At 38.6% G+C, this 24,848-nt stretch overlaps 1 long non-coding RNA gene across 1 annotated transcript; it reads right to left on the bottom strand.

Annotated features, from left to right (window-relative positions):
• Positions 1–647: 647 nt before the first annotated feature.
• On the bottom strand, positions 648–24,848 carry LOC113618375 (uncharacterized). The gene is made up of 3 exons (XR_003431992.1): positions 18,673–24,848; positions 16,613–16,707; positions 648–759 (listed from the first exon to the last, which is right to left on the bottom strand). It is a non-coding gene; the product is annotated as an uncharacterized LOC113618375 (long non-coding RNA).

The raw sequence follows: 24,848 nt of genomic DNA, 5'->3' as shown, positions 1-24,848 counted from the left end.
AGGAGAAGGCAAGATAATCCAAAAATATAGGTTAGAAAACCATATGCGAAACATCAGGGTTATTATCTTTGTTAGTGCAACCATCTTCAGTCTTCAATTTGACTAGACCCTCCAAAGCACAGTTCTCATACCCTTGGCTAAAGCAAAACCACACAAGTGGCAATCTATATTGTGTAAGTTTGGGCAACACAGCAAAGAAAGCTAGGGCAAGAAAATATCACATTCTTTTATCATTCTTGGGGTTTTTGTTTGTTTGGGGTTTTTTTTCACTATTGTGGGACCAGACATGAACTGTTCAACATCATATCAGATCATTAGAATCGTTACAATCATTGATTTTTAAGATAGTTTTGGCTGGATTAAAGGCAACTAATTAAATATCATTAGAATGCATAAAGGCCACTACTGGAAAGATTTTCAGGTCTGGAAATGAGGAATAAATGAGAACTATGATGAATTAATACAGGGGGACAGGAGCAATTTGTAGGGTCTTCATACTACGTGACAGCAACCAGAACTGTTGGCCTCAGGAGATCTGGGGAACTTTTTCAGAAAGGATACATCAGGGCTACATTTTTCCCTTTGTGTTCCACTGGGAGAAACAAATATCCTTACCCTCGTGATACTGAAGAACAAAAATAATTTCCCGTCATACCGTAAAATCTGATTCTTCCACAGGGTAACTGGAACTCAGAGGGTCAGCTGCCCACCTGCTTTGATCCAAAACTGGCCTTTGGATACACGTGGATATCATGGTTCCTGGAGGAGGGAAAGATGTTGGAAAAGAAATGATAGAAATGCTGTCATCATGGATCTCCAACCCTTCTCATTCATTCCTGCATTCATTGTCATTGATGCAACAGATGTTTCATACACCTTTCATTCGGCTATACAACAAGTCATCATGACAGAGTTCTTTGTGTCAAACCTGCCAAGTGAACCCATACCCTTAAACCATAACCACTGATATCTTTGGGTCGGAAGCACACACACATGGGGTTGGAGGTGGTAGCTGCGTGTGACCTTTTCTCCACATTAGTGCTGGGTGGGACAGCTAAGTTATAAGAAGTATTCTCAGAACAAGATCTCTGCATAAAGGCTTAGCAAGGACTCATTTTCTTGATGATAAGGTCTAAAGTAGTAATTCTTTCATTGGCTAGGTTACAGTTCAACATCTTATGGTTGGAGTTAACACTTAGAGTTTAAAATAAGGTTATTCATGAAGAGGATGGATCAGAAGACATATTTAGAAAAGCATATTTAGAAAGCTCAGAAAGAAATGGTCATTTGTTATTTTGAGAGTGGAAACAGGTGCCTCGCTCCTAACTTAAGCTTAGGAAAATTAATTTTACTGAACCAATCCATAGATAATTTGTATGAGGTGGGGAGGGAGGTTGGGGAATTAGCTGGAAGCATAAAGAAAAAGGATAATAATACGTGCGTGTGAAGACTAAGAAAAAAACCACATTTGAAAATTTAAAACAGTATTTCTGATGGTTTTTGTTCTTCTGGACATAGAATTAACATGTTTAATATCTGTGAAAAATAAGCACTGAAGGAGGGAAAACACGGCCATTGAAACTAAGCTAACTTAGGTCAGGAAGAGATTCTAATATCATAGCTTCCTTCATTTGGATTAGCAAACACCTCTGAAAGATTTCAGAGATTTTCCATTATCTTCAGCATTGACCAGCCAGTCTCTTAGGTCACTGATCCATGTCCATTTTCCATTCACAGACATCCAATGCATTCTACCTAGAAACCCTTCCACTGACACTCAAAACCGTCTCACTCTTCACCGATTGACCAGCAATGCCACTGCATGTCACTGCAGTCTCCTTTACTTGAGAGACTTAATATCTCATTTTAATTTGGAGAAATCATCTCCAAATAAAATCTCAGAGTGTTACTGGTGAAGTGCTAAGTACATATTCAATAAAAACCAACGGAGATGTCTCTAAAGAAAAAAAAAAACATTTAGAATAGGTCAGGACATCTGTTTCCATCCAACCCTGCCAGACTGGCTAATCAAAACTAGGACACTGGTCTCTCAGGCTGAAACAGACATCCAGCTGCAAGCCCTCGAAATCTTCACCCAGCAGGATAGGTGGTTAATTCTCAGGGCAGCAAGCATTTCTCTGGATATAGCACTTCTCCACTGCACGCAGCATTATAGCTACTGTATGCTGTCGTCACAAGGGGAATATTGTGAGGCTTAATATGAAGTTACAGAGAACTTATGAAGAACATCCCTCAAATGGAGATGATTTGAGAAGAAAACAAGAACACCAATCATTGAAACACCATAGTCAATATAAACCTATGGACATTAGCTTACCTCTTCTTTATAACAGCCAAACCTGATTTTACCCCCATTTTAGGGATGAGAAAACTAAGTGGAAGCCAAGTCGAATAACATGCCCACCACAGCCACACAGCTAGTAAGTGGCTGAGCTAGGGTTTGAATCAAGAGTGCCCAATGCCTCTGGCTTTTTAAATTGCCACCTTGCAGGACTGGCAAAAGCTCTTGTTCAGTACTTTTTGTTTCCTACTAAGAGTGTTGCCACATTTTGTAGGATGCCCTTCCCTGGTGGAGATGCAAACAGGGCTAACCAGATTGGTTTAGATCCTGGCCGCAGTGCACCAGAGGGGACCCAAGGAGCACTTGTACCTGGAATAGTAGGTGCAATGAGGCCTAGGTGAACTACAGTCAGGAGGATAGTACTCCAAGCCATAGAAGCTGGTATCAAAGGGGCTTGGGAATAAGGAGGGTCAAAGTGAGCATCAGAGCCCAAGTCAAATCTGTCAAGTTCATTCTTGATTACTGTTTCTGGCTCAAGCAAATGAGTCAGAGCTGAGGAGACTGGCCAGATAGGGGTCATCTAACTGGAAGCAGAGATAAGAGACTTCACCCTGCAGCTGAGCTTTCACTCAGGTGCCTGGTGAAAGGGTGTGCAGGGCTGGGAGGCTGGTCCCACTGAAAGGGATAGAGGTGACTCATTTTTTAAAAAACTAAGTCTGAAAACCAGGAATAATTTTCTACTGCAAAATGCTAAATAAGACCTGTCCTCAATGGTGGACATTCTATACCCAGAGTAAGACAGCTGTCAGTTCCTTCTCTTCATCCAGAGCCACACAAGCCAGTATTTTTTTTTCCCAATAGGCTCAGTTGGAATCTTCAACAGCTTTTTGTAAATCAAAACAGGCTATAGCCAGCATTACTCTATTAGTCAAGCAAAGATTTCCCCTGACATGTTGCTGCATGACTTGTAAAACCTAGTTAGTAGTTCTCAAAAAAAAGCATGGGCATTATTTAGAATGGCCCAAAGGGGAAATCAAAGCCAGTAAGATGAATCTGTAGGCTCATAATTCTACAAAGTGGCTATGAAAGTGTCTCTATCCAACACCTGGACAAAAGGAGTCCCAAAAGGAGACCAAAAAATGAAAATAGAGAGGGGGAATATTTGAAAAAATACTGTTTAAATCCTCCAGGATTAAAGAAAGATTAAAAGACCTCAAATAAGAAAAACTCAAAGATTGCCAAATAAATACCCCAAACTAAAATCTTATTAATATTGACAAGACTGGGGCAAGATCAACATGACAAGAGAGCAGCCTAAAGCTTTCTCTTTTAGGGGAAGAAACAGAGATCTGATAGCTAAGAAAGCAATATGGGTGAGTAAACATGACTATGGGCCATAAAATGTGTGAAATATCTTAATATAAGATTAATTATAATAGAGTGGCCTTGGTCACCAATTAAAAACAGATAGTCCCATATTGGAGTGAAAAACTAAAGCCCCACAATGTACAGGCAACAAGAGACACACCTAAGACAAAAAGAAAATTAAATATTAAACATGGATGGGAAAGTTATGCTAGGGAAACATGAACCAAAAGAAATGTGAGATCCTCTCAATATCTGACTAACGGAATCCCCTGGCATTCCACAGTGGTTAGGACTGCACGCTTCCACTGCAAGGGTCACAGGTTCCATCCCTGATCAGGGAACTAAGATACCACATGCTGCACAGTGCGGCTCAAAAAAAAAAAAAAAAAAAAAAAAAAAAAAGGTAAAAAACCTAAAAAAAAAAGAAAAAAAAATAAAAATTTAAAAAGATAAATATATATATATGATGAAATAGAATTTAATAAGGCAAAAAAAGCATAAAGAACAGAAAGAAAATTATGTATTAGAAAAAGGGATAATTGAACAAGAAGATTATAACCATTATAAACTCATATGCACCTTAAAATACAGCTGCAAAATACACCAAACAACACTAAGACAACTTCAGGAAGAAATAGATGACTTATCAATTGTAGCTGAATATTTTAAATTCCTTGTTTCAGAATGTAATAGATCATGCAAATAAAATATTAGAAGTGTTATAAAATATCTGGAAAATACAATCACCAAACTCAAACTATTAAAGATATCAAACTATACGCTCAGCAAACAGGAAACATGCATTCTTTTTTGAGTACACACAGAATGCTTACAAAAACAGCCATATTTAAGACTACAAAGGAAACCTCTATTAATTCCAAAGGATTAACATCACTCAGAGGATCTCTGACCATAATGCAATAAAATTAAAAATTAATAACAAAATTGTAAGTTAAACAATCTGATGTTGAAACAATAAATATTTCTGTACAATCTTGACTTTCAAAAGGATATTAAAGATTATAGAGAGTTCCCTGCTGGCCTAGTGGTTAGGATTCCGGGCTTTCACTTTCATGGCCCGGGTTCAGTCCCTGGTTGGGGAACTGAGATCCCACAAGCCATACGGTGTGGCCAAAATAAATAAATAAAGATTATAGAATGTTGACTGTCTTATATTAGTGTCATGTTAGTTTTTAACTATTAATGCTAATTAGATAAGGAAAGCATTACATCTCTAATTTTATGGGACATACCTAAAGCTGTTCCTTGAAGGATACTTAAACTTTAGATATATTTATTCTAGAAGAAACAGAAGGTGAGCAATGGAGTAAAAGCAAGCACACACAGACACACACACGCACACACACGAAGAAAAATGTTGTGTGAGAAATTACCTTGACAATGTTGGAAAAACTGGCTCACAACATGGAGGAAAATAAAACTGGATCTCTTACTAATCCTACATAAAAAGGTAGATTCCAGGGAGATCAAGAACTAATTGTGAAAGATGAATACATGCATTTACAAAAACAATGTACAAACAAATAGCTTGAGGGCAGAAAAGATTTCTTAAACAAATAACATAAACCAAAAAACCAAAAAAAAAAAACTTGTTTACATCAAAATAAAGACACCTGATCAATAAGGAATAGTGTCCCTTGTTAAACAGACAACTGTTAGAATGAAAGATACAACTAATAGTGAGTTAATGTCTAGAACATAGAAAGAACTCCAGTAAATCAATAAGAAAAATATTGACATGGGCTATGCAAAGGCAGGTTATAGAAGAAGTCATCCAAAAAGTTAAAAAGCATATGAAGATATCCACAGACTCTTTAGTTAGCAGAGAAGTAGTTACTAGAACAATGACACTCTTAGACACGGGAATAAGACTGTTTCCAGGGAGAACCATCAGGATCCACACCTCATCTCGTGAGAGGGGAACCTGAAAAGTGGGTGTTAGGTTTGTCTGATTCAAAAGTCTCACAGATAATATATATTTTAGGAGCAAGCAGGTACCCCTATTTGGGAGAAGGCAACCCTCTTCCAGTTCACTGGAAGACTAGAAAGAAGAAAATAATTCTGAAAGTTCAGAATGGAAGCAAAGACAAAGTTTAGAACTTAGTGACTAGAAAAACACACATAGAAAAGGTAACTCTTGATCTGATTTGTGTGATAGCCATGTGGTCAGGGAGGGTGAAACTGAAGCATTTAATCAGCAATGACAACAACCTAAAAACACACAAATCTACAAGTCAATTAATAACAAGAAATAACCTGCCTATCTCTGCCCTTAGTATATGTGTTAAAATAATTGAATCAAGGAAGACACTTCATGCATTTAAAAAGTGGGTAAGTGTCTCTACATTCCAGAACAGTGAATATGTTGATCTACTGATAAACCAATCACTACATCTACACTACCATCTAAGAGAATCTGTCTTCTATGTTTAGACCAGATGATCTCACTGTCTTTGCCACAGCACACTCTATGAGAATGGCTGTCATCAAAAAGAACACAAATAACAAATGTTGGCAAGGATGTGGAGAAAAGGGAACCCTCCTACACTGTTGGTGGGAATGTAAATTGGTGCAGTCACTGTGGAAAACAGTATGGAGGTTTCTCAAACAACTAAAAATAGAACTACCATATGACCCAGCAATTCCACTCCTGGGTATATATCCAAAAAAAAAAAACAAACCCCAAAACATGAATATGAAAAGATACATGCACCCCAATGTTCATAGCAGCACTATTTACAACTGTCAAGATATGGAAGCAACCTAAGTGTCCACCAACAGATGAATGGATAAAGATGTGGTATATATGTATACAATGGAATACTACTCAGCCGTAAAAAGGAATGAAATTTGGCCATTTGCAGCAACAAACTTGGAGGGCATAATGCTAAGTGAAATAAGTAAGACAAAGTCTTTCTGTCTGACATATGTGGAATATAAGTCACATATCACTTATATGTGGAATCTAAAAAAATACAACAAACTAGTGAATACAACAAAAAAGAAGCAGACTCACAGATATAGAGAACAAACTAGTGGTTACCAGTGGGAAGAGGGAAAAGGGGAGGGTCATTATAGGGGTTTAAGAAGTACAAACTATCAATATTAGGTATAAAATAAGCTATAAGGATATATTGTACAACACAAGGAATATAGCCAATATTATATAATAACTATAAATGGAGTATAACCTTTAAAAATTGTGAATCACTATATTGTACACCTGTAACATATAATATTGTACAGCAACTATACTTCAATTAAAACTTTTAATTACCAAATAAAATAAAGAAACGCAGGCAGACACCTAAACTAAGCAGCCATTTTTAGCCATATATGCACTGATAAATAAGAAAGAAAATCAGGAGAATAGAGACGCTGAGAGAATGGAGACAGGGGACCATGATGAGAGAGAGTAAGACAGAGATGGAAAAAGTAGCCGCCTGGTTACTTTCTATCTTCCAAGTGACCTGGCTGTTTTTCCAATTGGATTCTATAATACTGCCTTGTATTCTTACAATTAATCCCTCCTTTCCTTGAAATAGTTGCAGTAGATTTCTTTCCTGACATCGCAATGTGCCCTAAGATAATTGGCTTCTTAGAGCATATGTCTAAGCCCTGAAGAAAATCTTGCCAAGGCTCATTAAATGCATCAGACATACTCATACTCCCATTGGAATGAATACTAATGTCATAAAAAATGTTCCCTGTCAGAAGGTTTTAGGTAAGAGGCTGAGGGTCATGGAAGCACTGGTGATTTTCATTTCTTCTTCCAAATGATGGTAGTAGCTTTCTCAGAGAAAGAAGGTAGAATGAGAAGAGTTCAATCTGAGGATATCCATGAAAAATAGAATTTGGTTTTCTGAATCTTATTATCAATGCATCAGTACACTGGGTCCCTACTGAGGGCCTGCCTGCCCATCCTAAAGGCTGAGAGGATTCTATTGGGCAGAAAACCTACTGGCAAAACCAAGAAATCTTTAAACTGAAAAATGAGGAAGAGAGGGATAATAGTGCCCAGATACAGCTCCAAAACTTTCTCCAGAGGACCCCAGGCTGACAGATAAAGCAAGACCATAAGAGAAGAAGAGGACACGTTTCCCATGTTTCATGGGAAATTATCTGGGAAGAAAGGAACAATTCTTATATCCTACAAGGATGTGAAGTGTAAGAGTAACAAAGTGAATCGAAATATTAACACAAATAGAGAAGTACTGTCACGTGGATGTTACAGAAAGTTGGAGAGACCAGAGCAATAGAAAGATGTGATGCCTCATATATATTTTTTAAAAAGCTCAACTACTGAAGCAGTGGAAGACCAGAATTGTATGTTGAGAATGTATGAAAAAATCACTGATCTGCCTGTAAAACCAATAATGGACCTGATGAGGAAGGGAAAAAAGAGCATCTAAAGAAATCAGCCTGGTATCCATGAAGCTCTCTGAGCAAGATGCTGCACATTTTGAAGAAATATGCACAGCTGGAATTCTTACTTCTGTTAATAGTTGATTAGATAATTCAGATTAAGTCTATCTCAGAAAACAGATAAAAATCTTGATAAAATATTAAAATTATCTGTTAAAAACATAAAAGTGAAAACAAGAAAGAAACAAAACACAAAATCAAAAGCGAAGAGAAAATAATAACCCAGAAAGATAAGAAGGCACTTGCACACTGAGGGCATTTGTCAACGTGCACCGCAATTCTGACATACAAAGAAGAAAGATTACTAATAATTAGGAAAAAACCCCTCCCCACAATGATCTGACATTCCCAAAAGGCTACACCATCAGGATTCAGGATGAGGGTGAATTAAAGTAACTCTTATGGAATTATATCCCATTCCACTCATCAGGATAAACTAGGGAATTTCAACTCCTGAACCTAGTTTAAGTTCTCCAGAAATATTTGAGTTCCTTACTTATGCACATGTGCCTGGCAAAAGCAATCTCAAGTGTTCTATTTTTAAAAAGTGTAAGTGCAAACTTTGTCAGTAGTCAAAAAACAAAATTAAATATGCTGTACAGCACATAGTCAAAGATGACTAGGCACATAGGGACTAGACTTCATGAAGAGCTGGGAAAAAAATAGACTTGCCAAGACATTAGATGTTGAACTTGCTATGTAGATTATAAAACAACTTCCCTGACATTGTTTAAACGTATATAAAAGGTTGAAGATATCTGCAAGGAATAAAAATTATTAAAAGCGTACTCCTTAAAATTATAGTGCTGTATGTCAATTATATCTCAATAAAACGAAGAAAAATAAAGGTAAGCCTTTATCTCTACCTCTTAAAAAAGAATCAAATATAATTTCTATGATAAAAAAGATAATAATATCTGAGAGACAGTAGATGAGTTTGATAGATTAGGCATAGATATAGAGGATTCATGGACTGAAAGAAAAGTGAGAAGAAAATATCCAGAGTTCACACATAGACAGAAGAAACAGGTAGAAGAGAAGCTAAGCAATGTGAGAAGGTCTAATATATATTTAACCAGAGCTCCACCAAACAAAATGGAGAAAGAGAATGGGTTGCAAGTAATATCTCAAGAGATAATGGCTTAGAATTTTCCATAAACTTGAAACACATCAATCCAGACACAAGGAGCCCAAAAAAGCCAAGAAGAGTAAATAAAAAGAAATTCGCACAGAGTCACATAGACTTAGCAACTTTCAAGTACATAATATAGTTGGTTAACTATAGCCACCATGCTGTACACTAGAATTTATTCATCTTATAGGTGGAAGTTTGTACCCTTTGACCAACATCTCCCCATTTCCTTCATCCCCCAGTCCCCAGCAATCACCATTCTACTGTTTCTATGAGTTTGACTTGTCAACTCTTTTTGCTCTAAAAAAGAAATGCAACTCAAATATCTCTAACAAACTATGCAAGTACAGATATCTGATGGGCAAGGATTTCTTCTTCTTCAAAATAGATATAGGGAACCCAGTGATAAAGCTTTCTATTGTAGCTATTATGACAGTCCCAATTATTATTTAATTATTCCCCAGGAACCTTCAACTATACATGGATACTACAGAATGAAAAAAAAAAGAATCAATTTCCACATCTTCACTATTCTTTGGAGTAGAATCCTTTTAATGTATTGTTAGATTCAGTTTGTCAATATTTTGTTGAGGATTTTTTCATCTATATTCATCAAAGATATTGGTCTGTAATTTTCTTTTCTTACAGCATCCTTGTCTGATTTTGGTATCAGGGTAATGCTGGCCTTGTAAAATGAGTTTGGAAGTGTTTCCTCCTCTTCTATTTTTGGAAGAGTTTGAGAAAGATTGGTATTAATTCTTCTTTAAATGTTTGGTAGAATTCACCAGTGAAGCCTTCTGGTCCCGGACTTTGTTTCCTTTTTGTTTGTTTGCTTTGTTTTGAAGGTTTTTGATAGTGATTCAGTCTTCTTACTAGTAATTAGTCTGTTCAGATTTTCTGTTTCTTGATTCAGTCTTGGTACGTTGTATGTTTCTAGCAATTTATCCATTTTTCCCAGGTTGTCCAATTTGTTGGCATATAATTGTTCATACTAGTCTCTTATGATCCTTTGTATTTCTGTAGTATCAATTGTAATAACTCCACTTTTATTTCTGATTCTGTTTAAATCCTCTCTCTTTTCTACTTAATGGGTCTACCAAAAGTTTTGTCAATTTCCTTTATCTTTTCAAAACAGCTCCTAGTTTCATTGATCTTTTCTATTGTCTTTTTAGTCTCTATCTCATTTAATTCTGCTCTGATCTTTGTTATTTCCTTCCTTTTACTAATTTTGGGCTTCATTTGTTCTTATTTTTCTAGCTCCACAAGGTGTAAAGTTAGGCTCCTTGAGATCTTTGTTTCTTGAGGCAGGCATTTATCACTATGAAATTCCCTCATAGAACTGCTTTTGCTGCACCTCATAAGCTTTGGTATGCTGTATTTCCATTTTCATTTGTCTCAAAGTAATTTTTATTTCTCTTTTGATCCTTTGATCAGTAATATGTTCGTAATACATTGTTTAACCTCCATATATTTGTGAATTTTCTAGTTTTCTTTTTCTAATGGATTTCTATTTTCATACCATTGTGTTCAGAACAGATATTTGATATGATTTCAATCTTCTTAAATTTATTAAGACTTGTTTTGTGGCCTAACATATGATCTATCCTGGGGAATGTTCCATGTGCACTTGAGAAGAATGTGTCCTGTTGCTTTTGGATGGAATGGTCTGTATATGCCTGTTAAATCTATCTCTCATTTAAGTCCAATGTTTCCTTATTGATTTTCTGTCTGGATGGTCTATCCATCAGTTAAGTGAGGTATCAAAGTCCCACACTACTATTATATTGCTGTCTATTTCTCCCTTGAGGTGTGTTAATATTTGCTTTACATATTTAGGTGCTCCTATTGATGTTTCTATTTTTCACTTTATCAAAAATATTTATAAGCACCAAAAGATGTTGGTAATAAAAATATTGAGCTGTTTGTGATTCAAAGAGATTGCAAGAGAAAAACCCAATCCTCATCCCAATTTTATTCATATCACATTTCCATTCAGCCCCTAATTTCTTGTCTCATGTCTCTCTATGACACTTTCAAACAACAATAGTGTTTAGTCATTGTAACTGAAGCAGTAGGAGTTTGTTTTACAGAAAGTTTCTTCCTTACAAAACTAAATAAGATCCACATTTTGAAAGTTTTGAAATGAAGCCATTCATTGTGAGACTATATCATTTGTTAAAATAAATGCATTCTTCCCTCTGGGAGGCAATTTGGTTATCATAATACTGGGCCTATTTTTGGCTGGAAAACCTCCATTCCAAATAAGATATAACACCTGTCAACAAAACGTCTCACCACAGGACTTCCTTTTGCCAGATCAGCACTATAGACTGCTCTAATAGATTGCTCTAGTATGTGGCTGCAATATGTCTTTTGCAGCAATTTCTTCAGCAGGAATGAACTTATACACAGCACACAGAAACCTTCTAAAGAGATATTTTGACTTCACCATTCAGCAACCATTCTCCCTTGTGGCCTTGCAATTGACAGAGATCATTTCTCAGTTTTGACAGGAAAACAAACTTTAGATAGGAGAACAAAAGTTAAAGTGAGTTTCCACTTTTGGATGTGGTAACAATTACTATGTCATCATATTAATTTCTCCTCTCTGTTATGGGTACATTGGAAGATTTCCCAGTACTCCTGTAGGAAAGTGGGACCATGTGCTAATTCTGGCCAATGCCCTAAGAGTGGAAAATGACAATGTGTCACTTTCAGTTCAAGAGAGTTAAATGACAGTGTGCCTTCTCCATTGCTCTCTTCCTCTGCTGCAGCAACTCTAGAAGTAGCATGTTGAGATGGCAGCAACCTAATATGGTGGAACCTCTGACAAGCTGGTGTCCCCACAGCACAGCCCCCACCTAGCCCACATCATTCCTGTAGCACATACAAGAAATAAAACTTTGTTAAGTCCAAGTTTTGGAGGCTTATTACCTACCTGGACTTATAACTGAGTTTTCTGAAGCAGCTTACCCCAGAGGGGAGAAGCAACAAGAGGGCCATTGTCTGATAGAAGGTCTCGGTTCTGTCCCTGACTAGTTATCTGACCTTGTCACTTCACCTCTCTGAACATCCCTTTCTGAATCTGTAAAACGAGGATCTTGGACTACATTCAATTCAACAAGTGTTTATTGAATATTTGATATTTGTAAGATGCCAGGCGCTGGGCTAGGTCTTAGACACTGGGTCATCATAAACATTCTTTCCAGGTCTCTAATTTCACACCAGGAAATCTCAATCAGCTGGCCTTTACATCACCCAAACATGCTGAATATGAATGAGGAACGGCACCAAGTCCACTTTTATTTAGACCACTATTATTATATAGAGGTCTATATGATATAGTCCACTATTATTTAGATAATAATAAAGCCTGTATGTGAATGAATTCCCCTCTGTAGGGAAAAATCACAAGCACTTTCACTCCTTCTTATCATTTCCTTTAAACTCATTCTGTAAACTGGTTCTTCCCCACTGCTGGATGATGCTTTAGGAAAGTACCTTTTCATTCACAAGAATAATCACATTTAAGGAATTAAAATGTTCAGGACAGTGTAATAATCACAGTCCCTCGGTCCTGGAATCCCGCAGAGCAGATTACAGCAAAGGCATGGCAGGAGGTGTTGATCAGTATCTCTGCCCCACCATCACACTAGCTGATGTCTGTGAGCCCAGGGAGGGCAGAGTTTGGTGAAAAGAGGTTTTCATGGTAGGCACATCTGTGATCTGTCTTTATTGCCTCTGGATGTGTGGGGCCTACAGTTTTCTGGTTATTTCTAGTGCAGATTCCTCAGAGGCCCTACCCTCTATTGGAGGTTCCCTTTACTGGACCAGGGGGTTGAGGAAGGCTTGGAGGATTCATTCTCTTACTGGTTGACATTCTCTCAGCTTATGGACATTCTCCCATCATCTACTCCCTCTGGTAGGGTCACTTCTTCACCCCAGGCTGGTTCCCTTCCATATAGGTCCATATTGGTTTCTGGAGAACACACACCACTAAAAGTGAAAGCACAGGGCTTCCCTGGTGGCACAGTGGTTGAGAGTCCGCCTGCCGATGCAGGGGACATGGGTTCGTGCCCCGTCCGGGAGGATCCCACATGCCGCGGAGCGGCTGGGCCCGTGAGCCATGGCCGCTGGGCCTGCGCATCCGGAGCCTGTGCTCCGCAATGGGAGAGGCCACAACAGTGAGAGGCCCACGTACGGCAAAAAAAAAAGTGAAAGCACAGAAACCTCTTTGCCGCCATCAGGCAGGGCAGCTTCAAGCAGTCACGCAATGATAGGTTTTTTGGTGAAGGTCAGACTTCAGTCTTCTTTCCTTAAGCTTCTTTAAGCATACCAAGTTTTCTTCTCTGAGTGATTCTCCTTTCAGCATTTCTAATTTGGTTTTCATGGGGAGGAAACCATCATCTTCTTTCTGCCATTGGTGGGGGCAGGCAGGGGGAAGCTGGCGGTCTTGAATATTTACAACTCTCCAAATAAATCCTTTCTCCCAAGGTCTCTCTACCACAACTCTTTTATACTCTCAAAGTAAGTGATAGAAACTATCTTGTTGGAAAACTAATTTATAATCTCTTGGGACCTCCAGTGTGAGCTAACCTTGTGCTTTCGGATATTCTGTAGGGTTACTGGACACCTATCATATTGTTCTTGTCTCAAAACTGAGACATAAAGAGTGCTATTTTGACATTCAATTTATAATACTAACTAACATATATGTACATGAATTTCACAAACTTATTTGGAGGCAGGCTGGTATAAAGAAAAGAACACACCTTCTAGTATTGGAGAGAATCTGGTTCAAATTTGACCTCTGCCACTTAGCAACTCTGTGTCACATTCCTCTTCTATTAAATGTAGATATCTAACTTCACAGCATTTCAAGAATTAAACCAGATGATAAGTAAATGTAATAACATTACTGACTCACTGTAGGGAGTCAACAAATCCACTTCCTTAATCCCTCCCAAGTTTCTGTGAGGTAGACATTGTGACCACCAATCCCCAATGACATTAAGTCAGGAACTGAATGACAGAGGCCATTCTCAAACACAGGCCTTCTCACTTCAAGTATCACTCTTTTTTACCACATCAGTTTGCCTTTATGTAAGAAAGCTTGAGACTGTGATAGATGCTACAGAGAAACACCCTTCTCCACTGGCTATTTGCGGTCTGTAAAACGTACTAGAGATGATGGAAGACGAATTCCTAAAGCCGCTCGGGTAGTTCCTCGGTGGTTTAGATATGCATCATGCATCCTGACCGAGCCAATTTGTGTTCAGAATTTTGATTAGCTAGCAAATTCACAATAATTTGAAAATCAGTCAAGAGTCACTTCACAGCTCTGGGGACGACTGTTGACTATATTTATAGACTGGTGTGCATAGAGCACGATTATTTGTCAAGTTTCAAATGCCATCATTAAAGTGTATAAATTTTTGCACTTGGGATGTTCAAAGTCTTCACATTTGTAGGTGTCTTCATTCAATAAAGTAGATAAGAAATTGGTCTCGTAGGCTTATTTATTTATACCATGCAAGAAGTCATAGGTTTGCATTTTTAAGAAACAGATGGAGATGGTGGCAGACATCGTGAGTGCCCCTTGATTCTCCCCTGTAAGAAAGGACTGGCTGCCCAGATGTGCAGTTAGCTGGCAGCTGTTAATTCCAGGTCCCCCTCATCTTTTGGGCTGAGCACACACTCTTTTCTGGGTGGCCCCAGCCACTGACTAGGTGGTATTAAACTTCTTTACAGTGAAATCTAGAAACTAAAACATGCAAGAGAAGAACTCAGAGCTCACAATCTTACAGATCTTTACCATTTTTCCAATCTTTATGGTTGCCTCACCCACACTTACTTCACTATTATTGTTCTAAAGCATTTAACTTAGTTTTCTTAAAAACAACAACTCTCCCTTTTCACACTCTTTAATTAGCCTTATGTGATAGTTAAATTATGTAATTACAAAAGCAAGAGCAACTGGTATCAAATGGTTTTGGAGCAAACACTTGTTAAGCAGGTGTACTTGTCACAGTGCTGTTTAAACTTTACTGTGTTTACGAATCACCTGGGGATCACTGAAATACAGACTCCTATTCAGTAGGTCTGGGGTTGAGACCTAAAACTCTGCATTTCTACCAAGGTGATACCAGGTGATCACCCAGGTGATGCCAATGCTGTTGGTCCTCGACCACACCTTCTTGAGTAGCTTCTAGCCCTGAGCATTCAGCATTCCATGGGCATCTGCCAGAATGCTTTACGGAGGGAAAGAGGAACATGGTTTCATCTGGAGTATTTTCTTCAGTAATGATAAATGAGGTTTTACTTTGGTCATACACTATGCTAAGTACTTTACATACACTATTTCTTCCAATCCCCTTAAACACCGTATCAAGGAAGATATTATTCCCACTTTATGGATCACAAAAGTAAGGCTCAGTCAGCTAACTTGCCGAGTGTCACACAACTAGTAGGTGGCAAAAGGCATTCCGACTAGGAGAAGGCAGCTATTCTTATTTCCAGTTAAGATTTTAAAAATCAACTAAATAGAAGGAAATGTACTAGTCTGAAAAGAAGACCAGTCCACCTCTCACCTTCTCTAGATCACAGTTCAAGGAATTGTCCCAAAAGGAACACAGAGCAAAAGAGAGAATGCACGAAGTGTTCAAATTCTGAGACTTCTGAACAGATGCTGGGGGAAGTAAACCCATGCCATACTTCATTTGCTGAAAGCAAAATTCTTATCCTTATTAATAGAAACACTTTTCGTGCTTGATATTCTGTCTTATTTATTCATTTATAATGTTTGTGGATTTCTGAGTGCTCATAAGTCCACACATTATGTTAGCCCTAAAATGGATGCGATGTCAAAAATTACAGATGTAAGTTAACAGCCAAACCCAAATTGAGTTGTACTGAATCCTAAACATTTACAAAGTTGCTGATAATCCAGCCCTTTAAATATCTCCAAAAGATACCCCTCTCTACTCTTAAGGACCTAAAAAGGAGAGTCACGTTTACATTTTATCTTAGTCTTTGAATCACTGTTTTACCACCTACAGGAGAATAAAAGCAACACAATAAACTAGGACGATGAGCTAAGAACACAGAATCCAGATGTTCTTAAATTGTTCTTCCTGAACAATAGTACAACTAAAAGCAATTTTCCATTCCACAAAAATGTTCTACTTTAGTTACATGAATTACTAGTTGACAGAATTTCACAGAATAAATTTAACTTCATAATGCACTCTCACAGGAAAACATTTTGCAGATGGTAATTTCAGTCTGTTAGGTATTTATGGCAAGTCTTACTAAGCTTGGCGAATATTTGAGTGCTTACTAGGGGTTAAAGGGTGGTATTGCACCTCTTATCTGTTAGAGAGATGGAGGGTCCTGCATGCTCCCTTCTGCAATAGCCAACCAAATCTCTTCCTCACTTTCTTCAAAAACATGAAACCACCTGGGGGAAACAGAGAGGAAAAATAAAATTTTGTATCTATTATTCTTAAAATTACAATTGACAAGTAACATTTTCACTTTCTTGAAAAACAAGGGTATCTTTCAACAAAAAACAATGACAGGTAAACCTGAGGTGAGGTGTAGCCTGCTTTAATGATCATGAATTTGGAGTCTGAATCCTATCTCTGTCACATGCCATGTCTTGATTTCCACATCTGAAATGAAGCTCTTTCTGGCTTTATAATTCTAAGACCATATGAAGAATTTTCTTAGCAATGATGAAACTTCAAAAACTATAAATACAATGACTGCATTACACTTAACCTTCCAGAGATTATGAATCAAAGAAAACAATCTACAATTATCCAAAAGAGTTACTACAACACTCTTCCATGTTCTAGTACATATCTGTGAGACTAGATTTTCTTTACATACCTCAATCAAAAGCAATATATTTCAACAGACTGAAGGCAGAGGCAGATATAAGAATCCAGTTGCCTTCATTAAGCCAGTCACTAAAGAGATATGCAAACATGTAAAATAATGCCATCCTTCTCACTAAATGTTTTGTTTGGAAAATCACTCAAATTTGTACCTCAGCAAACCACACATTTTTGATCCTTTGGGTTGCTTGTGAGTGGTCCAAATGGCACATTTTAAAATCTAACATGTCAAGAGTCAATTGTATTTCTAAAAATTGTTCATAAGAGATCAGACAATAAATGTGACTGGATCTGCACATCTGCAAGAATGTTCCAAAGTCTGCAATTTTCTGCATACTCTGTAAGAAGAATTTTACCCCCAGGAGGTTCCACTTCCTAGGTGGGTAAGTTTCCAGCTAATCAGTGAACAGATTTCCCCCAAATAAAGTGTCACACCTTCCCCAAACCACTGACTTTTGACTCCTCACACTTTCATCCCGTTTTTATCTTAGAGGGAGAGAGCAAAGAAACTACAGTAAGATAAATTACGTTGCTTAAAAAGACCTCTAGGGCTTCCCTGGTGGTGCAGTGGTTAAGAATCCGCCTGCCAATGCAGGGGACACGGGTTCGAGCCCTGGTCTGGGAAGATCCCACATGCTGCGGAGCAACTAAGCCCGTGCACCACAACTGAGCCTGCGCTCTAAAACCCGCAAGCCACAACTGAGCCCGCGTGCCACAACTACTGAAGCCCATGTGCCTAGAACCCGAGCTCTGCAACAAGAGAAACCACCACAATGAGAAGCCCATGCACCGCAACGAAGAGTAGCCCCTGCTCGCCTCAACTAGAGAAAGCTGTGCGCAGCAATGAAGACCCAGTGCAGCCATAAATAAATTTATTTAAAAAAAAGACCTCTAATTTAACATTCCTTAGAGAGTTCCTTAAAGACTTCAATCAGTCAGAAATCCCTCTAAGATAATGATCAAAATACTAAGCTTTTTGTCCATATAGTCAACTTTTAGTTGTGACATGACATTGTAACTAAAGTCATAGATACCAGACAGATATAATTTCTCCCTCTAGGTAAGGGTAAGAATGCAATATATCTTGAGCATTTCCTAACAGATCCAGTAATCAATAAGGAAAAGAAATTGCATCAAGCCCAGAGTCTGTTATTAGTTGGTATGTACTTCTGGTGAATGAAGTTATTTTCTGAAATCTCCTAAATTCCAAGGAGTATAAAAGGAGGATAACTGGGTTTTTATTGTCTACTGTGTCCCATACTTATCTGGACCAATTTATAGAGAATTAAGAGTACTAGTGTCTTTCTCCACTTTGATCACTTTATTTTTTTAACACCTTTATTGGAGTATAATTGCTTTACAACGGTGTGTTAGTTTCTGCTGTATAACAAAGTGAATCAGCTATACATCAACATATATCCCCATATCTCCTCCCTCTTGCGTCTCCCTCTCACCCTCCCTATCCCACCCCTCTAGGTGGACACAAAGCACCGACTTTGATCACTTTAAATCAGAGCAAGTACCTGAATGAAGTAGAAATAAACTTTCCCAGCTCCCCTGTTGACTACATGTGCTGAAGCAATCACAACTGTAGAGCTCTTTGTCACACAGAAGTTTCAGGTTTACCATATCTCTTCACTTTCTGGAGTTACTGGAAAGAGGTGTTTGGCGTGAGGAGAGAAGGGGATGACATTAAAGACTGTAGGTCTGTCTGGAAACAATTTTAGATGTGTGAATTTTGCAGAGTTTTATGGCTCTACTGTCTTTACAATAGAGTTGGCTTTTGCTATGCATCAGCAGTGGTTCTGGATGGCCCTAAAGGAAATGCAGTCTTTTCAGGGGGTGAATGATGAAGTGCTATTGCTGGGGCAACACATCGGGGTCTAATTATAGGGGATGATTTATTTCCTGGAACCCAGTGGAGGACTGAAAGGGAAATGTGACGGCCTCTGGTCTAGTACCAGCCAGTTTTTTAGCCTCTAAGAGGAAGTTACTCTCAAGCAGAAAATCAAAGGACTGTTTTCACAAATGATTTAGTAAGACTCAGAGCACAAGTAAAAAGGGTCCAGATCCAAAGTGAAGTTCAAAATAGGAAAAAGACAACCAACTCCACACAGACTACAATGTGGCCCCTGGGTAGACTGAGGACTGAAGGGGACACAGGATTGTTTCATACCGTAGGGTTTTGTCATTTTAGCAATTGAAGGTGGTGACAGTTGGGCTGTTTCAGAAGACAACTGCCAGGAGGATCCCCCATGAGGACACGACCCAACGTAGGGCTGTCCCTAAGGCCAGGCTGATGGCCAGAAGACAAAGCGCCTGGCTCAGGGATGAGACAGCGCCCGGCAGAGGGTGTGGGTCACTCCTTGGGGACAACTGTGCCGGGCGCTGGTGCTTTACGGTTACACGCTAGAAGGCTACCAAATAGTGAGTCTTGGAAATTAACGTCAATTGTCTTCATATAACCACAAACTGATAGAAAGTAGACGCTTTCTGATTACACATACTTACCACATATTTGAGTTCACATTAAATGCATCTGAATTGAAGTTACCAAACGTTTGATTTGCAAAACATTTTCAATGTGAGACCACTGTTCTTGAGGTGCCTAGTTAAAATGTCTTTAATTCAGTCTTCTTATCTTTGTGATTTTCTAACATCACCAAACTAAGTCTCTAGGCAGAAACCATTCTCCTTTGCAACGACTGAAACCAAACATCTTAAGTTTTTCTGTGCAAACCCTTACCCTGGCTTCTTTACTGTCACATTTCAGGCCACGATGCTTCTGAAATTAAAAATAAAAATGTTTCCTACATTACAAGAAACCATATCTGAATAGAAACTTACATAAAGTTAAGCACAAATAGTCTCTATTTCTATACTCTTTAAAAGAAATCAGCAAATGTAGGAAGAAAGATCTCTGAAGAAACATTTCAGGTCTCCTGCAGCACTTTGTGTTTAGATGAATTGCCCACTTGCTCCCATCAGTGCTAGCTGTTCTACTGGGTTGAGCTGTATGCATTTTGATGGCAAGATCTAAAAATGAATCACTGTTGCATGAATGTGGCATGCGACCAGCAGCTGGGCTATTACAATGGAAACTCTTTGGGCTTGTGGGACGTGATCACCTTTAAAATTTTACCTTTAAGATCATGTCTTACTTATTTCTCAGCAAAAAATTATCCTCAGATTTCCCACTGCTTTCAAAGGAGAGACTGACAGGTAAAATTTTAGCAGTTTTAATAATTCATGAAAGCAAATAAGGTTACTGGGTAGGTTCTATTTGGATTTCAGCTGTCCAGAGGAAATGGTTAAACGTTTTGGCAAAGGTACGAAACTCAGCTAAATTTGACAGGCCATCAATGGAAGCCAAGTCTTTCTCCACAGAACTGACATGCAGGCTGGAAAAAGAGAACAGGAAATTGTTCTTGACAGTGGACTGAGGGCAGACCTCTGCTAGGATTTGGCAAAGAAAGCATTCTGACAAATTCCTGTGTCCTTGAAGTGCTCGTGTTTTCTTCTTCTTGGGACATAACCCTACCACCGTCCAGAATGACTGCTGCATTTTCTTTATTTCTGCCTTGCTGGGCTCAGTGTTCCACTGACCTCACTCGCCCTGTCGGATGCGCAGAACTTCCTCCAGAGTTCAGAGAAGCAGGTGTCAGAGCAGCGGGAATGTGGCTCTGGGAGAATGTGAGGGCAATGCAGAGATAAAGCAAGAAACTCAAGCCTGAGAACAGGTAATTTAAGTGCCACCCCATATCAAAACTAGTCCAGGTCAAAGAACACATCCCTGTGGTCTCTTAGGAAATTCGTCAAACCTCAGAGACATAAGGACATCTCTGTCCCAGAGAGGATGACATCTAAGTCACCCCTGTCGGAGAAAAACCAAATCCCTTATTTTTTTTAACATCTTTATTGGAGTATAATTGCTTTACAACGGTGTGTTAGTTTCTGTTGTATAACAAAGTGAATCAGCTATACATAAACATATATCCCCATATCTCTTCCCTCTTGCGTCTCCCTCTCACCTCTCAGAAAGCAGGTGCACATCCATCCCAAGGACCAACTCCACCCCCTGCCATTCCAGTACCCAGGAAACACACTACTCCCTGTCAGCTGGGATGGTACCCCTGAGTATTTCCTCAGGTTTTCTAGCCAAACCACTCTAAAGGTCACCAAATCTCATTCTCACTTAACCATTGCTGACACTTCCCGGGCCTGCCAAACACTGGAAAATTTCAAGTTTGAGAATGCTCCTCTCCAGGAGCAAGCAGACCATGGGCTGCTCACATATACAATCAGCACTTTCCAAAAATCTATCAGCTGCTTCCCTTTGTTTGGACTGGTAATGGGCTACACTTCTTTTTCTTTCTCAAAAAATTAGAGAATAAAACACATTTTCATAAAATGACAGAGACTGCTTATAACTTTCAATTTTTTAATGGAACTATTACCTCAACTCTAAGATTCTATTACCAGTTGCCATTGGAATTGTATCTTCTTTTTGTAATTATACATGTCTCTCATGTTAGAGACATCAGTTGGAGATGCTATATTTTTTACGAAATATTTCCACAGCACCATTTCCACACACTCAGCAAAGTTAACAGTCACATTCCATTACCTGTAGCCAGAGGGAGAAAATAATGATGAGGATTACAAATTAGTTCATCCGTCTTCATTTTTCAAGATTCGGTGTTAACAAATTTTCATCCCAAACTGGTTGTGTGCCTTGATGCAGTCACCAAAAAATCCCTTCTGGACTAGCCTCGCTTTAACATGTCACGAAGGGAATGACAGGCTCTATGCTCTACTTGCTCTTTATTTCAGAATTTTCATAATGGTCTTCTCTGAACGTGTGCCTGTCCCAGCACTCAGATATCCTTTCCTTAAATCCCACCTTCCTGCTCTCAGAGAAGATGAAAAAGTTCAAAATAACTGAAGATGAAGAAAAGAACTCAGTTCACAATGCATTGTTAAATCCCTAGTCATTGATGCCACGGATGTGGATGATAGCTCGAGACTACTTCCATCCAACATTCTATTAAGATGCATACATTTACACTCCAATAAGAGCCTAGAGCAATATCTAAATAATTTTATCATAGTTTAAACCGACTTTGTATTAAATCTAAGGGGGGTTATTATTTTGAAGGTCTGCCAATGCAGGAACTGAAGAAATATACACAAAGAAATTAAACTTCGAGTTATTTCACCAGAACTAAGGAAAAAAGTTTAGGTAAACTACACTATCATTCCAAAGAAAATGTTAAGATTTAAAGGATGAATGATTTATCTGCCTTTAGTTGTTGCTAATCTATGGAAAGAAAACTTACATTGCCATACTTTCTAGCCCCATTTCTGTTCTCACAAGGTTCTAACTTCCACCACTTGATCTGCTGCCCTTTATCCCCAGTGGGCAATCAAGTACTACCAAGATCTACTTCCATTCCTTTGGCAGATGTCCATTTGGCTACTTCTCTGGCTCTTATTCCAATTAAAATGTGTCCAGATTGGCTTTGCAGTGGTTCACAGCTGGCCACTTAATATTTACAGGCTATGACTTCTCATTTTGGAAAAACTTCTCCCCTCTAGCAAATGTACAGGTGTGAGTAGAGCGGGGCCGCTCCATGATCCACAAGCTTTATCATGACCAGTTTGCTTTTTACCTGTGGCCTGAATGTGTTTCCCAATGTAGGACTCTGGTGCTAATTCCTAATAACTGAGAAACTTATTCACCCCTCTAGTTCAGTGATCCAATTGTCTCCATTTCAGCCTAGAGTTCAGGCCACAACTTCCTCTCAACAAGGACTGTCTGTCTGCTCTCAGCTAGCAGGGCTAGAATACATCAAACAGCAGCCTGTGAGCCGGTTGAGGGCTGTCTGTCTCCTCTTTGCATGGGGGAAGCGGCTACATCATAGGCAGTGGGGGAGAATCTGTGACACGCTCTCCCTTTCTCCCCTCATTCCTACTACACACAGCCGGAGAGAAGGTGTGGGCAGAAGAGAGCACCAGGAGTGTACTTCAAAAGCACGTCTACATCACACTCAAACAGGTCCGCTTACCTTAACTTCTGTGCTTCTTCTGCTCTATTATAACCATTTCAATCAGACACTTTTGCTGTGATAAGAAATATACCATCAAGCAGAAACATGGCTGTTTGGTTTTTTTGTTTTTTTTTTCATTCACCATCACGTTTTTATACAGGAGAGGACTGAGATGCAAATGGAACTGTCCCTAAGTTTGGAAAAGTGGTCATCAACGAAGTCAGATTAAGTAAATAAATAATTGGGCTGAGTTAACACCAAGTCCTTGGTTCTCTGTGTTCCCCAAGGAATGCCTCAGACCCTATGTCCATGCGAAGTGCATGCTTTTTGAAGTTTAGCTTTTCCCCTTTTCTTCAGCTCTCAGCTAGACCCTCCCAATAAGCCATGCCCCGGTCAGGAAGCAGAGCATGCAGCAGCATTCAGAGCATATTGAAGGGAAAGAAGGAAGGCACTGGATGCATGGAGAGGCTGAAGAAGCTAAAAGGAGGGTACGTTTCTAGTCCTATTACAGTCTTCCTTCTCTATCAAATGAACCTTCCCTGTCTCCTAGCTCAGAAGGATACAGATTACATGGAAAGTGTCAAAGGTTGCTTCTGATTTGGACCTAAGGGTTGAGACCTATTTTGCCATTTCTAGCATAAACCAAGCAGAAATCTGAAAATGACTTTCTTGGGGAAATAGTGGGCCACTGTAGTTGAACTAGAGGGTCAATACAAGAGACTCAAATACAATGCAAAGACTTTCATAGCATTTAAGAGGGGCAGTGGCATACTGGATGGAAGGTGGCAAATATTTGAAACCTATACTCAAGTTGAATTGAGTATAGTACTTATTCAAGCAAGAAATACCAAGAACCTGCAATCAGCCAATGCTTGTGTTAAACAACAACAAAAAGGCACATATGAAAGGAACTCTTTAGACAGAACCAACTAGAACTGGTATTTCACAGAATGTAGAAGATGAAGGAAAATGAGGAGGTGAAATGGTCTCAAGATTTCCAGCCAGTGACTAGAAGGATGTTTATGGCATTATCTAAGAGAGAATTCTGGGAAAGGAAGAGGTTTGGAGAAAGGATGTAGGTGAAGAAAATCTTGGGTTGGGTTAATAAAGAGTTTCAAACATAAATGACAGCATGAATAACATGATCCAAGTTGGTCAAGAATTGTAAAGACTGACATTTTAATCTTTTTCTTGCTGTAATTTATATAGTCTTACCAAAAGTCAGTTCTTATTGGTAGATTGTTAACTAAAGATATATTAAACCTGCTCTCCCCAAGACTCTGCTCCCCCCTGAAGGAGATAACAACCAACCAATTACGACTATGAATCAAGATGTCTAGAATCAAGGCAGACTATATATTCACACTTCTCTGATAGCCTCTAATTATAAGTAAATAAGTGAGCATATGAAATTTCCTATGTTATTAAGTGAACTCATAATGATAAACCATTAGAATAAGCATGGTCACCATTTTCACAACAACCAAAAAAATTTCACCTTTTTTTTTTTCTGAAGACTAGGGTAGACACAGTTGGGGAAGGAGGAATATTACTTACATTATGTTCATGTTTAGAATTCCTTTACAAACTTACCATATTATATCACTTATACGTGGAATCTAAAATATGATACAAATGAAATTATTTAC

This window comes from Aethalodelphis obliquidens, unplaced genomic scaffold (genome assembly GCF_003676395.1).
Source record: "Aethalodelphis obliquidens isolate GAN/ISIS:26980383/991018 unplaced genomic scaffold, ASM367639v1 scaffold5, whole genome shotgun sequence".
NCBI lineage: Eukaryota > Metazoa > Chordata > Mammalia > Artiodactyla > Delphinidae > Aethalodelphis > Aethalodelphis obliquidens.
Note: the sequence above shows the minus strand (reverse complement) of the source record. Positions and strands in the feature narration are given on the sequence as shown.